The sequence below is a fragment of the Lepidochelys kempii genome, chromosome 7, assembly GCF_965140285.1.
Source record: "Lepidochelys kempii isolate rLepKem1 chromosome 7, rLepKem1.hap1, whole genome shotgun sequence".
Lineage (NCBI taxonomy): Eukaryota > Metazoa > Chordata > Testudines > Cheloniidae > Lepidochelys > Lepidochelys kempii.
In genome coordinates, this window is record NC_136386.1 from 124,129,456 (window position 1) to 124,143,394 (window position 13,939).

At 54.7% G+C, this 13,939-nt stretch overlaps 1 protein-coding gene across 6 annotated transcripts in view; it reads right to left on the reverse strand.

Annotated features, from left to right (window-relative positions):
• ARMH3 (armadillo like helical domain containing 3) overlaps positions 1-845 on the reverse strand; it is a 187,588-nt gene extending 186,743 nt beyond the window's left edge. For 5 of the 6 annotated variants that reach the window (XR_013636111.1, XM_078853892.1, XM_078853894.1 and 2 more), the window contains exon 1: positions 764-828. The gene's annotated coding sequence lies outside the window, so the exon portion shown is untranslated. Of the gene's footprint in view, positions 1-763 lie in introns of all 6 variants that reach the window. The other variant, XM_078853891.1, reaches the window with a different exon arrangement.
• Positions 846-13,939: the final 13,094 nt, after the last annotated feature.

Genomic DNA, 13,939 nt, shown 5'->3' on the forward strand with positions numbered 1-13,939 from the left:
CCCCCCCAGACGGGGCAGAGCCCCCAGACCCCTCCCGGCCAATCCCCCCCCACCGACGGGGCAGAGCCCCAGACCCCTCCCGGCCAACCCCCCCTTCCACCGACGGGGCAGAGCCCCCAGACCCCTCCCCCAAGACACCCCCCCCAGACGGGGCAGAGCCCCCAGACCCCTCCCCCAAGACACCCCCCCCCAGACGGGGCAGAGCCCCCAGACCCCTCCCGGCCAATCCCCCCCACAGACGGGGCAGAGCCCCAGACCCCTCCCCCAAGGCACCCCCCCCAGACGGGGCAGAGCCCCCAGACCCCTCCCGGCCAATCCCCCCCACAGACGGGGCAGAGCCCCCAGACCCCTCCCCCAAGACACCCCCCCCAGACGGGGCAGAGCCCCCAGACCCCTCCCCCAAGACACCCCCCCCCAGACGGGGCAGAGCCCCAGACCCCTCCCGGCCGACCCCCCCTTCCACCGACGGGGCAGAGCCCCCAGACCCCTCCCGGCCAACCCCCCCCCCAGACGGGGCAGAGCCCCCAGACCCCTCCCCCCAAGGCACCCCCCCCCAGACGGGGCAGAGCCCCCAGACCCCTACCCCAAGACACCCCCCCCGCGGGGCCCCCCAGTAGCAGACACCGCCTCCCCCCGAGCTGCAGGGCCCCGGCTCAGGGCGGCCCTGGGGGGCGGGGCCCCCGCGGCGCCATGGCGACGGGGGTCGAGCGGGCGGGGGCGGGGCCGAGGGGCCGAGGAGACGCCGGGACCCCCCTGCACTTACCTGAGGGCGAGCGGCTCACAGCCCGCCACGCGCAGGCGCGACCTGCCTCACCACCCCACTGCGCGTGCGCTCTGCGGAGCCCGTCAGTCCCGCCTCCTCCCGCGTCCCGCCAGGTCCTAGCGCTCGTCCTTCTTGGGGCGGGGGTTGGCTGCCCCGCACCATTGCAACAGCTGCTCGGGGGCCGTCCTAGATACCCCAGGGGCCGCCCCTGCTGCTGTCAGGCCGGGCGAGCACGGAGTCCTGGCTCCCAGCCCCCTGCTCTAACCATTAGACTCCCCTCCCCTCCCCGAGCCGGGGAGAAAACCCAGGAGTCCTGGCTCCCAGCCCCCTGCTCTAACCATTAGACTCCCCTCCCCTCCCCGAGCCGGGGAGAGAACCCAGGAGTCCTGGCTCCCAGCCCCCTGCTCTAACCATTAGACTCCCCTCCCCTCCCCGAGCCGGGGAGAAAACCCAGGAGTCCTGGCTCCCAGCCCCCTGCTCTAACCATTAGACTCCCCTCCCCTCCCCGAGCCGGGGAGAGAACCCAGGAGTCCTGGCTCCCAGCCCCCTGCTCTAACCATTAGACTCCCCTCCCCTCCCCGAGCCGGGGAGAAAACCCAGGAGTCCTGGCTCCCAGCCCCCTGCTCTAACCATTAGACTCCCCTCCCCTCCCCGAGCCGGGGAGAGAACCCAGGAGTCCTGGCGCCCAGCCCCCTGCTCTAACCATTAGACTCCCCTCCCCTCCCCGAGCCGGGGAGAAAACCCAGGAGTCCTGGCTCCCAGCCCCCTGCTCTAACCATTAGACTCCCCTCCCCTCCCCGAGCCAGGGAGAGAACCCAGGACTCCTGGCTCCCAGCCCCCTGCTCTAACCATTAGACTCCCCTCCCCTCCCCGAGCCGGGGAGAGAACCCAGGAGTCCTGGCGCCCAGCCCCCTGCTCTAACCATTAGACTCCCCTCCCCTCCCCGAGCCGGGGAGAAAACCCAGGAGTCCTGGCTCCCAGCCCCCTGCTCTAACCATTAGACTCCCCTCCCCGAGCCGGGGAGAGAACCCAGGAGTCCTGGCTCCCAGCCCCCTGCTCTAACCATTAGACTCCCCTCCCCTCCCCGAGCCGGGGAGAAAACCCAGGACTCCTGGCTCCCAGCCCCCTGCTCTAACCATTAGACTCCCCTCCCCTCCCCGAGCCGGGGAGAAAACCCAGGAGTCCTGGCTCCCAGCCCCCTGCTCTAACCATTAGACTCCCCTCCCCTCCCCGAGCCAGGGAGAAAACCCAGGGGTCCTGGCTCCCAGCCCCCTGCTCTAACCATTAGACTCCCCTCCCCTCCCTGACCCGGGGAGAAAACCCAGGACTCCTGGCTCCCAGCCCCCTGCTCTAACCATTAGACTCCCCTCCCCTCCCCGAGCCGGGGAGAAAACCCAGGACTCCTGGCTCCCAGCCCCCTGCTCTAACCATTAGACTCCCCTCCCCGAGCCAGGGAGAAAACCCAGGAGTCCTGGCTCCCAGCCCCCTGCTCTAACCATTAGACTCCCCTCCCCTCCCCTCCCAGAGCCAGGGAGAGAACCCAGGAGTCCTGGCTCCCAGCCCCCTGCTCTAACCATTAGACTCCCCTCCCCTCCCCAAGCCGGGGAGAAAACCCAGGACTCCTGGCTCCCAGCCCCCTGCTCTAACCATTAGACTCCCCTCCCCGAGCCAGGGAGAAAACCCAGGAGTCCTGGCTCCCAGCCCCCTGCTCTAACCATTAGACTCCCCTCCCCTCCCAGAGCCAGGGAGAGAACCCAGGAGTCCTGGCTCCCAGCCCCCTGCTCTAACCATTAGACTCCCCTCCCCTCCCTGACCCGGGGAGAAAACCCAGGACTCCTGGCTCCCAGCCCCCTGCTCTAACCATTAGACTCCCCTCCCCGACCCGGGGAGAAAACCCAGGACTCCTGGCTCCCAGCCCCCTGCTCTAACCATTAGACTCCCCTCCCCTCCCCGAGCCAGGGAGAAAACCCAGGAGTCCTGGCTCCCAGCCCCCTGCTCTAACCATTAGACTCCCCTCCCCTCCCTGACCCGGGGAGAAAACCCAGGAGTCCTGGCTCCCAGCCCCCTGCTCTAACCATTAGACTCCCCTCCCCTCCCCGAGCCGGGGAGAAAACCCAGGAGTCCTGGCTCCCAGCCCCCTGCTCTAACCACTAAACCCCACTCCCCTCCAAGAGACAGAGCCCAGGATTCAAAAAGAACAGGAGGACTTGTGGCACCTTAGAGACTAACAAATTTATTTGAGCAGAAGCTTTCGTGAGCTACAGCTCACTTCATCGGATGCATTCAGTGGAAAATACAGTGGGGAGATTTATATACACAGAGAACATGAAACAATGGGTGTTACCAGACACACTGTAACCAGAGTGATCACTTAAGGGGAGCTGTTACCAGCAGGAGAGTAGGGGTGGAGGGAACCTTTTGTAGTGATAATCAAGGTGAGCCATTTCCAGCAGTTGACAAGAACATCTGAGGAACAGTCGGGGTGGCGGGGAATAAACCTGGGGAAATAGTTTTACTTTGTGTAATGACCCATCCACTCCCAGTTGAAACAGCAGACTGGACTTCTACATAGAGTGCTTCCGCCGACATGCACGGGCTGAAATCATGGAAAAGCAGCATCCCTTGCCCCATAACCTCAGCCGTGCGGAACGCAATGCCATCCACAGCCTCAGAAACAACTCTGACCTCATAATCAAAAAGGCTGACAAAGGAGGTGCTGTTGTCATCATGAAAAGGTAGGAATATGAACAAGAGGCTGCTCAGCAGCTCTCCAACACCATTTTCTACAAGCCATTACCCTCTGATCCCACTGAGGGTTACCAAAAGAAACTACAGCATTTCCTCAAGAAACTCCCTGAAAAAGCACAAGAACAAATCTGCACAGACACACCCCTGGAACCCCGACCTGGGATATTCTATCTGCTACCCAAGATCCATAAACCTGGAAATCCTGGGCGCCCCATCATCTCAGGCATTGGCACCCTGACAGCAGGATTGTCTGGCTATGTAGACTCCCTCCTCAGGCCCTACGCTACCAGCACTCCCAGCTACCTTCGAGACACCACTGACTTCCTGAGGAAACTACAATCCATCGGTGATCTTCCTGATAACACCATCCTGGCCACTATGGATGTAGAAGCCCTCTACACCAACATTCCACACAAAGATGGACTACAAGCCATCAAGAACACTATCCCCAATAATGTCACAGCTAACCTGGTGGCTGAACTTTGTGACTTTGTCCTCACCCATAACTACTCCACATTTGGAGACAATGTATACCTTCAGATCAGCGGCACTGCTATGGGTTCCCGCATGGCCCCACAATATGCCAACATTTTTATGGCTGACTTAAAACAACGCTTCCTCAGCTCTCATCCCTTAATGTCCTTACTCTACTTGCGCTACATTGATGATATCTTCATCATCTGGACCCATGGAAAAGAAGCCCTTGAGGAATTCCACCATGATTTCAACAATTTCCATCCCACCATCAACCTCAGCCTGGACCAGTCCACACAAGAGATCCACTTCCTGGACACTATGGTGCTAATAAGCGATGGTCACATAAACACCACCCTATACCAGAAACCTACTGACTGCTATTCCTACCTACATGCCTCCAGACCACACCACACGATCCATTGTCTACAGCCAAGCTCTTTGATAGAACCGCATTTGCTCCAACCCCTCAGACAGAGACAAACACCTACAAGATCTCTATCAAGCATTCTTACAACTACAATACCCACCTGCTGAAGTGAAGAAACAGATTGACAGAGCCAGAAGAGTACCCAGAAGTCACCTACTACAGGACAGGCCCAACAAAGAAAATAACAGAATGCCACTTCAGCCCCCAACTAAAACCTCTCCAACGCATCATCAAAGATCTACAACCTATCCTGAAGGACGACCCATCGCTCTCACAGATCTTGGGAGATAGGCCAGTCCTCGCTTACAGACAGCCCCCCAACCTGAAACAAATACTCACCAGCAACCACACACCACACAACAGAACCGCTAACCCAGGAACCCATCCTTGCAACAAAGCCCTTTGCAAACTGTGTCCACATATCTATTTAGGGGACACCATCGTAGGGCCTAATCACATCAGCCACACTATCAGAGGCTCGTTCACCTGCGCATCTACCAATGTGATATATGCCATCATGTGCCAGCAATGCCCCTCTGCCATGTACATTGGCCAAACTGGACAGTCTCTACGTAAAAGAATAAATGGACACAAATCAGATGTCAAGAATTATAACATTCAAAAACCAGTCAGAGAACACTTCAATCTCTTTGCTCACTTGATTACAGACCTAAAAGTTGCAATTCGTCAACAAAAAACTTCAGAAACACACTCCAATGAGAGACTGATAAATTGGAATTAATTTGCAAACTGGATACAATTAACTTAGGCTTGAATAGAGACTGGGAGTAGATGGGTCATTACACAAAGTAAAACTATTTCCCCAGGTTTATTCCCCCCCTACCCCGACTGTTCCTCAGACGTTCTTGTCAACTGCTGGAAATGGCTCACCTTGATTATCACTACAGAAGGTTTCCCCCACCCCTACTACTCTCCTGCTGGTAATAGCTCACCTTAAGTGATCACTCTGGTTACAGTGTGTCTGGTGAACACCCATTGTTTCATGCTCTCTGTGTATATAAATCTCCCCACTGTATTTTTCACTCATGCTCAAATAAATTGGTTAGTCTCTAAGGTGCCACAAGTCCTCCTGTTCTTTTTGCGGATAGAGACTAACACGGCTGCTACTCTGAAGCCCAGGACTCCTGACTCAATGCAGACCCTGTAGCAGGATCAGGGGTATAGTCAGAATTTCTGTCATTTCTCAAGCCAGTGCACAGTCTGTCAGCGCGTCTACTGCAACACGGTGCAAGACTCAGCACTGATCCACAAACCTTCACACAGGCAGCCGTCCCTGCCCTGCAGCCAGGCTAGTGTGTAGCAACCAGCCATGCAGTTCACAGGAGTTAATGATGCAGTAATAAGAGAGCATCCCATCCCCCGTCTCTCTCCCCACCCCCATAAGCTATACTGGGCACTAACAATCGTTAACAAAAAATCAACAGCCTGAGGCAGAAACCTGAAGGCAATGGGAGAAAGAAGCCCTGCTGGGGACAGTTTTGGCCCAGAGGCCGAAGGTGAGGTCAGAAAGGTCTGGGTCACCACCACTTCCTTCACTGCTCAGAGGATGAAACTCCAGAATTCCTTCTTCCCACTCAATAGCAGGTTTACAGGAACTCTCTCCCTCCCTCCTAGCAGACTGGCGGCCCGCCAGCACCCTTCCCTCCTCTGAGATCACAGCTGATTCATTCCTTGAATGACACAGGGTGGGTTGTGTTGAAATGCCAGGCCAGTCTCCTCTTTCCCTGAGAACTCCTGGGGGCAGGAGAGTACATGCCAAAGCAACGCAGCCATTTCGTGACCATCCCAAATTTTGCAAGCCAGGGGTGTCAGAAAAGGAACCTGGGATTTCCCTACACCCCCCCATGGGGGTGTTTACTCCCCCTGAATTTCCCCAACCCCACTCCCCCCAGTTTTGTGAACTAGTTACACACAGTGTTGCCAGTTTAGTGATTGTTTGGAAATGTGAATTGAAATTGAAACATTAATACACACTTTAAAAGCATACACAGTGTATGATAAAATACGTGTATCTGAAAAGGTATCATAGATTTGAAAAGTAGGAACATAGACTAGCTTCCTTCTACAGCTGTTTGTGACAATGTCAGTGCATTCATTTCGGTGATGTGGGCCAACCTAATAATTTCAAATGATGATTTGTAAGCAAAGTCTAAACGAGCTCTCCCTGACAGCCAGTGATGAGCTGGGGGCTGGGGGGAAAGGCTTCAGGACCAGACTGTATTTACATTCACACCTCATCTACCCAGGTATCCAGCAAATAGAGCTGTGTTGCCCAAGTGATAGATTTTGGCTGGGGCTGGGTTACAAATCACTTGAATGGGGGGGCGGGGGTTGGGGGGGGTAAAGAAATGTTAGGTTTCAGAGTAACAGCCGTGTTAGTCTGTATTCGCAAAAAGAAAAGGAGTACTTGTGGCACCTTAGAGACTAACCAATTTATTAGAGCATGAGCTTTCGTGAGCTACAGCTCACTTCATCAGATGCATATCGTGGAAACTGCAGCAGACTTTATATATACACAGAGAGTATGAACCAATACCTCCTCCCACCCCACTGTCCTGCTGGTAATAGCTTCTCTAAAGTGATCATCAGGTGGGCCATTTCCAGCACAAATCCAGGTTTTCTCACCCTCCACCCCCCCACACAAATTCACTCTCCTGCTGGTGATAGCCCATCCAAAGTGACAACTCTTTACACAATGTGCATGACAATCAAGTTGGGCTATTTCTTGCACAAATCCAGGTTTTCTCACATCCCCCCCACCCCCATACACACACAGACTCACTCTCCTGCTGGTAATAGCTCATCCAAACTGACCACTCTTCAAGTTTAAATCCAAGTTAAACCAGAACATCTGGGGGGGGGGGGTAGGAAAAAACAAGAGGAAACAGGCTACCTTGCATAATGACTTAGCCACTCCCAGTCTCTATTTAAGCCTAAATTAATAGTATCCAATTTGCAAATGAATTCCAATTCAGCAGTTTCTCGCTGGAGTCTGGATTTGAAGTTTTTTTGTTTTAAGATAGCGACCTTCATGTCTGTGATTGCGTGACCAGAGAGATTGAAGTGTTCTCCGACTGGTTTATGAATGTTATAATTCTTGACATCTGATTTGTGTCCATTTATTCTTTTACGTAGAGACTGTCCAGTTTGACCAATGTACATGGCAGAGGGGCGTTGCTGGCACATGATGGCATATATCACATTGGTGGATGTGCAGGTATACGAGCCTCTGATAGTGTGGCTGATGTGATTAGGCCCTGTGATGGTGTCCCCTGAATAGATATGTGGGCACAATTGGCAACGGGCTTTGTTGCAAGGATAAGTTCCTGGGTTAGTGGTTCTGTTGTGTGGTATGTGGTTGTTGGTGAGTATTTGCTTCAGGTTGCGGGGCTGTCTGTAGGCAAGGACTGGCCTGTCTCCCAAGATTTGTGAGAGTGTTGGGTCATCCTTTAGGATAGGTTGTAGATCCTTAATAATGCGTTGGAGGGGTTTTAGTTGGGGGCTGAAGGTGACGGCTAGTGGCGTTCTGTTATTTTCTTTGTTAGGCCTGTCCTGTAGTAGGTAACTTCTGGGAACTCTTCTGGCTCTATCAATCTGTTTCTTTACTTCTGCAGGTGGGTATTGTAGTTGTAAGAAAGCTTGACAGAGATCTTGTAGGTGTTTGTCTCTGTCTGAGGGGTTGGAGCAAATGCAGTTGTATCGCAGAGCTTGGCTGTAGACGATGGATCGTGTGGTGTGGTCAGGGTGAAAGCTGGAGGCATGCAGGTAGGAATAGCAGTCAGTAGGTTTCCGGTATAGGGTGGTGTTTATGTGACCATTGTTTATTAGCACTGTAGTGTCCAGGAAGTGGATCTCTTGTGTGGACTGGACCAGGCTGAGGTTGGTGGTGGGATGGATGCCCCTCTGCCATGTACATTGGTCAAACTGGACAGTCTCTACGTAAAAGAATAAATGGACACAAATCAGATGTCAAGAATTATAACATTCATAAACCAGTCGGAGAACACTTCAATCTCTCTGGTCACGCAATCACAGACATGAAGGTCGCTATCTTAAAACAAAAAAACTTCAAATCCACACTCCAGTGAGAAACTGCTGAATTGGAATTCATTTGCAAATTGGATACTATTAATTTAGGCTTAAATAGAGACTGGGAGTGGCTAAGTCATTATGCAAGGTAGCCTGTTTCCTCTTGTTTTTTCCTACCCCCCCGCCCCCCAGATGTTCTGGTTTAACTTGGATTTAAACTTGAAGAGTGGTCAGTTTGGATGAGCTATTACCAGCAGGAGAGTGAGTTTGTGTGTGTATGGGGGTGGGGGGGATGTGAGAAAACCTGGATTTGTGCAGGAAATAGCCCAACTTGATTGTCATGCACATTGTGTAAAGAGTTGTCACTTTGGATGGGCTATCACCAGCAGGAGAGTGAATTTGTGTGGGGGGGTGGAGGGTGAGAAAACCTGGATTTGTGCTGGAAATGGCCCACCTGATGATCACTTTAGATAAGCTATTACCAGCAGGACAGTGGGGTGGGAGGAGGTATTGGTTCATATTCTCTGTGTATATATAAAGTCTGCTGCAGTTTCCACGGTACGCATCCGATGAAGTGAGCTGTAGCTCACGAAAGCTTATGCGCAAATAAATTTGTTAGTCTCTAAGGTGCCACAAGTACTCCTTTTCTTTTTTTAAAGAAATGTTGTTATTCTTATTGTAGGAGTAAAGGGCAGTAGAACCGTACTTAGCCTTGATGGTCTGCCCGAGTCCCAAGTACTGTTTGACAGGCCCCTCTCCACTGTTTAAGGACAGAGCTGAGTAGGCTCCATAGCGAGTCTTTTGTTCTGCTCAGTGACCACTACAGCTGAAATCACTGAGAATCAGGTCTCAGGGCTCAGACCGGCTGGGGGACCGTGTTTCTGTGGCAGAGACGGCCCAGTCTGCACCAGCAGCGAGGTTCCCCACTGAGAGCTCGGCTGAAATCACTGACAGCCGGTGGAACCTCAAGAGACCCACTGGCTGAGGTCACAGTGGAGGTGGCAGCCGAAGGTGACGGCGCAGGGCCATGGGGGACAGAGCGGTGGAGTGAACGGGGGCACAACGAACAACAGAGGCCAGAGCGAACCGTGAGCAGCTGGAGGAACGAGCAAGGCGCCTTCTTGCCCCCCACCTGGGAGGTGAACTCAGGCGAAAGCACCTCTGAACTCTGAGTCCCCACTGACCAAGGACAACACCGGTGAGTGTTCATGAGGCTGGTAAGAATGCTGGAGACACAACACATGCGAACAAACATGGCCGTGGCATCCTACTTGCTGTTTAGGCAAGAGATGCCACACGCCGGCAAACTGGAGGCCAATGTTAAGTGCATTGACACGTGTTCATCCTGAAGCTGAACACTGGTTCCGAACAAGACCAGCAAATGCTCACTGCCTTTCTGCAAGAAACTCAGCTGCCTGGCTAGACGCATGCGCTGCAACAGTGAAAGGCTCAACAGTAGAAAAAGTGAAGACCTCTCTGACCACGTTCAAAAATTTGCTTACATGGCTGATGAATGCACCAGTGCAAATGGGCATCAAATATTAAGTCATTGTGTACGTTATCTTGATGTCAGCAGTAGGCCAGTAGATGCATTTCTAGATGTTCAAGTTATAGAGGACAGATTGGCTGCAGCTGTGACAACCCACATCTTAGAAGAGTTAAATGCTCGTCAGTGGGCCCCCAAAGAGATGGCTGCTTGTGCATTTGATGGAGCTGCAAACTTCTCTGGAAGACAGGGTGGAGCACAAGCTTTGCTCAGAGAAAAGCGTAACCCTAGTCTCTCCTATACACACTGCAGAGGCCACCTACTCCAACTAGTGCTAGTACGAGCTGCGGACTCTTCAAAAGACATTTAAAAAGCTATAAATTTAATGTCTTCATTATATTCTTTTTTCAGCAAGAGTCCAAAAAGACTGAATATCTTGGACAATATAGAAGATACACTGGGACTGAAGTTCAAATTAGTCTAACCTGGGAAAACCCTCTGGCTTTCTCATGAGCGATCCTTAGCTGTTGTCTTAAAATTACTCCAGCCATTATTACTGGCTTTGGAAAGTATCTACCAAGATGGGATGGATCTAAATAGTGAGGCTGGTGGATTACTTCTGCTACTAAATTTACAGAAGACTATCACCATTCTCTCTCTTGTAAGTCTACTGTTGAAACCACTTCAGTCATTAAACAATGTCATCGGCATCTGCTACAACCGAAGTAGATCTTTGTCCAGCAATAGAAGCTACACTTGGATCAACCAGAGAGCTATCCATTGAAAAAGTACTGGAAGAAGCAAAGACTTCAGTCCAGAAGTTGACTAATGAAGGTATTTATACAGAATCGTTAAGTGAAGAGGACAAGAAGTGTTTGTTAAGACAACCGAAAAAGTACACAGACTTGATTCTTAAAAATCGACAACAGCAACTTCTAGATTCTACTCAGCCTCTATGTAGCTTTTACAGATCCCTGTCCTATAAAACACCGACAGCTGAGTGGAGTGCGGCAGTACCAGCCCTGGGGCTGCCATGTGCTCAGGACAGAACAGAGAATTAGAACACACAGTGGAATATCATATGACGAATGAATGGAGATTTGACTTCAACTTCTTTTTTATCATCATGAGAGGCTCGACCCGATCTTTGTGCTATGTTTCCTGGGCTGAAAGAAGTAGGAATTCATTTCTTGCTACTCCCAGTCACAACAGCTACAGTCGAGCGTTCTTTTTCATCATGGAATAGAATGCTGTGTTCGGAGAGAAGAGGCCTTCTGCCTGATCATGGGAATGAACTAATGAGCATATCCGTTGAAGGAATGGAAGTACTGGACACAGGAGAAGCCACCAAAGATGAACACATTGCGTTCAAGAAGCTCATTAACAGAGTTGTGCAAAATTATAACAAGAAACCAAGAAGGATGTAGATGTCATGCTTCATAGAAGGCTTGAGTAGTCAACTTTAATTTGTGTGATGATTTTAAAATCTAATAAAATGGTCATGAAATATTTTTCAGTTTTTCAGTTTTTACTATGGTGCCATACAGCCCAGCTTCACCCTCGGGGTCTCACCCCTCATCGGCCCTGACACCCCCCCCCACTTGTAAATTTGAACACACACCCCTAATTTCAATTCCTGGGAAAAACACTGAAAGGAACTCAAGAAGTGCTACAAATTCTTCCTCTTTAAAACAAAATTGCAACCTTCAGAGGCTGCATGCCCCAGCGTATCCTCCTTCTTGGTCCAAACTTAGGAATTGCTGGCCTGGATCAGACCCAGGGTCCATCTAGTCCAGTATCCTGTTTCTGGTAATGGTGACCAGCACCAGATTCTTAGAGAAAGGTGCAGGAACCCCCAGAATCGGCAGATGGGGGATAATTTGCACACTGTGAAGGTCTCATCCCTCCCAATGCCTCTTCATTAGAGATGGTTTAAATCAGAGGTGGGCAAACTACAGCCCACGGGACCATCCTGCCCGGCCCCTCAGCTCCTGGCCGAGGAGGCTAGCCCCCTGCCCCTCCCCCACTGTTCCCCCTCTCCCGCAGCTACATCGCCACGTGGGCAGTGCTCTGGCCCGCTGCTCCTACTGGGCAGCATGGGGAGCGTGGCTGGCTCTGGCCGGGTGGCGTGGCTGCGAGCTCCTGCTGCTCTGAGCAGCATGGTAAGGGGGCAGGGAGGAGGGGGGTTAGGTAAGGGAGCGGGGGGGTCCCGGGGGGCAGTCAGGGAGCGGTTGGATGGGGTGGAGGTTCTGGGGGGGCGGTCAGGGGAACAGGGAGGGTTGGGAGTGGGAGTCTTGGGGGGCCTGTCAGGGGGTGGGGGTGTGGATAGGGGGTGGGGGAGCAGTCAGGGGACAGGGAGCGGGGGGGTGGATAAGGGGGTGGGATCCTGGGGGGCAGTTAGGGGCAGGGGGTCCTGGGAGGGGGCGGTCAGGGGACGAGGAGCAGAGGATGGGTGGATGGGGGAGGGAGTCCAGGGGAGCTGTCAGGGGTCGGGGGTGTGGAGGGGGTTGGATAGGGGACAGGGGGTCCCAGTTCAGGGGACAAGAAGCAGGGGGGGCTGGACGGGTCAGGAGTTCTGAAAAGGTCAGTCAGGGGGCGGGAAGTGGGAGGTGGTGGATAGGGGGCGGGGGCCAGGCTGTTTGGGGAGCACAGCCTTCCCTACCTGGCCCTCTGTACAGTTGCGCAACCCCGATGTGGCCCTTGGGCCAAAAAGTTTGCCCACCCCTGGCTTAAATCCTAAAGCACGAGGGTTTGCGTCTCCTCTAAAACTTTCATAGCATCAACTATCAACTGGACATTTCCACATCAACGGTCAACCCCACATCAAATCTGAATAAGTTCTTGACCTCAAAGACATACTGTGGCGGTGAGTTCCACAGGTTAAGCATGTGTTGTGTGAAGAAGTATTTCCTTTTATCGGTTCGAATCTGCCACCTTTCAGCATAACCGAACATCCCCCGGCTCCCCCGTTCGGAGACAGGGACAAGAGACGTGGCCCAGCGGTTATTTTATACACTTGTATGGGGTCCCCTTTTGTTGCTCTCCCCCTAAGGCAAAGGATTCTTTCCCACCCTTTCAGTCTCTCTTCCTGAGAGAGTGTTTTTCAGGCCCCAATCCTTCCCATCAGCCAGGGGAGGGGCCGGGCCGGGGCCCCTCTCTGTCCTGCTCCACCCTGTACGCGTGGGGTGCAGCCCTGGGGCCCGCGGCCACCCGCCCCTGGGGCGCCCCCTTGACTCTCCCGGCCGCTGAGCTCCTCCAAACTCGCGACACAAGTGGCGGGGCCCGCCCGGGGCGGGAAGAGGCAGGTGGCGGGCCCACGGCACCGGGCCGCCCCCGAGCGGCCCCCGGGGGGCGGCTCGGCCGGGGTCCGGGTCGAGCCTCGCCGGGCAGGGACGGAAGTACAAGGGCCGGGGCTGGGGACGCGGGGCGGGGAGGGAGACGCGGCTCCGCCCGGAAGCCGAGGGCCTCGTGATCGCAGCGGGGCGCGCAGCTGAGCGCGGCCGGGCCCCGGCGCTGGGCGATCGGCCCGGCTCCGAGCGGGCGCCCGGGAGCACAGGGCCGGGGCGCGGCGCAGAGACGCGCGGAGCAGGCCGCCGGGGCGCACGCAGGCCGGGCAGGCGCAGCCAGCGGGGGGGGCGCGGGGCTTGGGGAGCCCCTGGGGAGCCAGGGGGGGTGTCTGGGGAGCCCCCGGGGGGGTCAGGGCGAGCCGGGGCGGGGGGTGTCTGGGGAGCCCCCGGGGGGGTCAGGGCGAGCCGGGGCGGGGGGTGTCTGGGGAGCCCCCGGGGGAGCCAGGGCGAGCCGGGGGGAGTGTCTGGGGAGCCCCCGGGGGAGCCAGGGCGAGCCGCGGGGGGTGTCTGGGGAGCCCCCGGGGGGGTCAGGGCGAGCCGGGGGGGGTGTCGGGAGCCCCCGGGGGAGCCAGGGCGAGCCGGGGGGGGGTGTCTGGGGAGCCCCCGGGGGGGTCAGGGCGAGCCGGGGGGGGTGTCTGGGG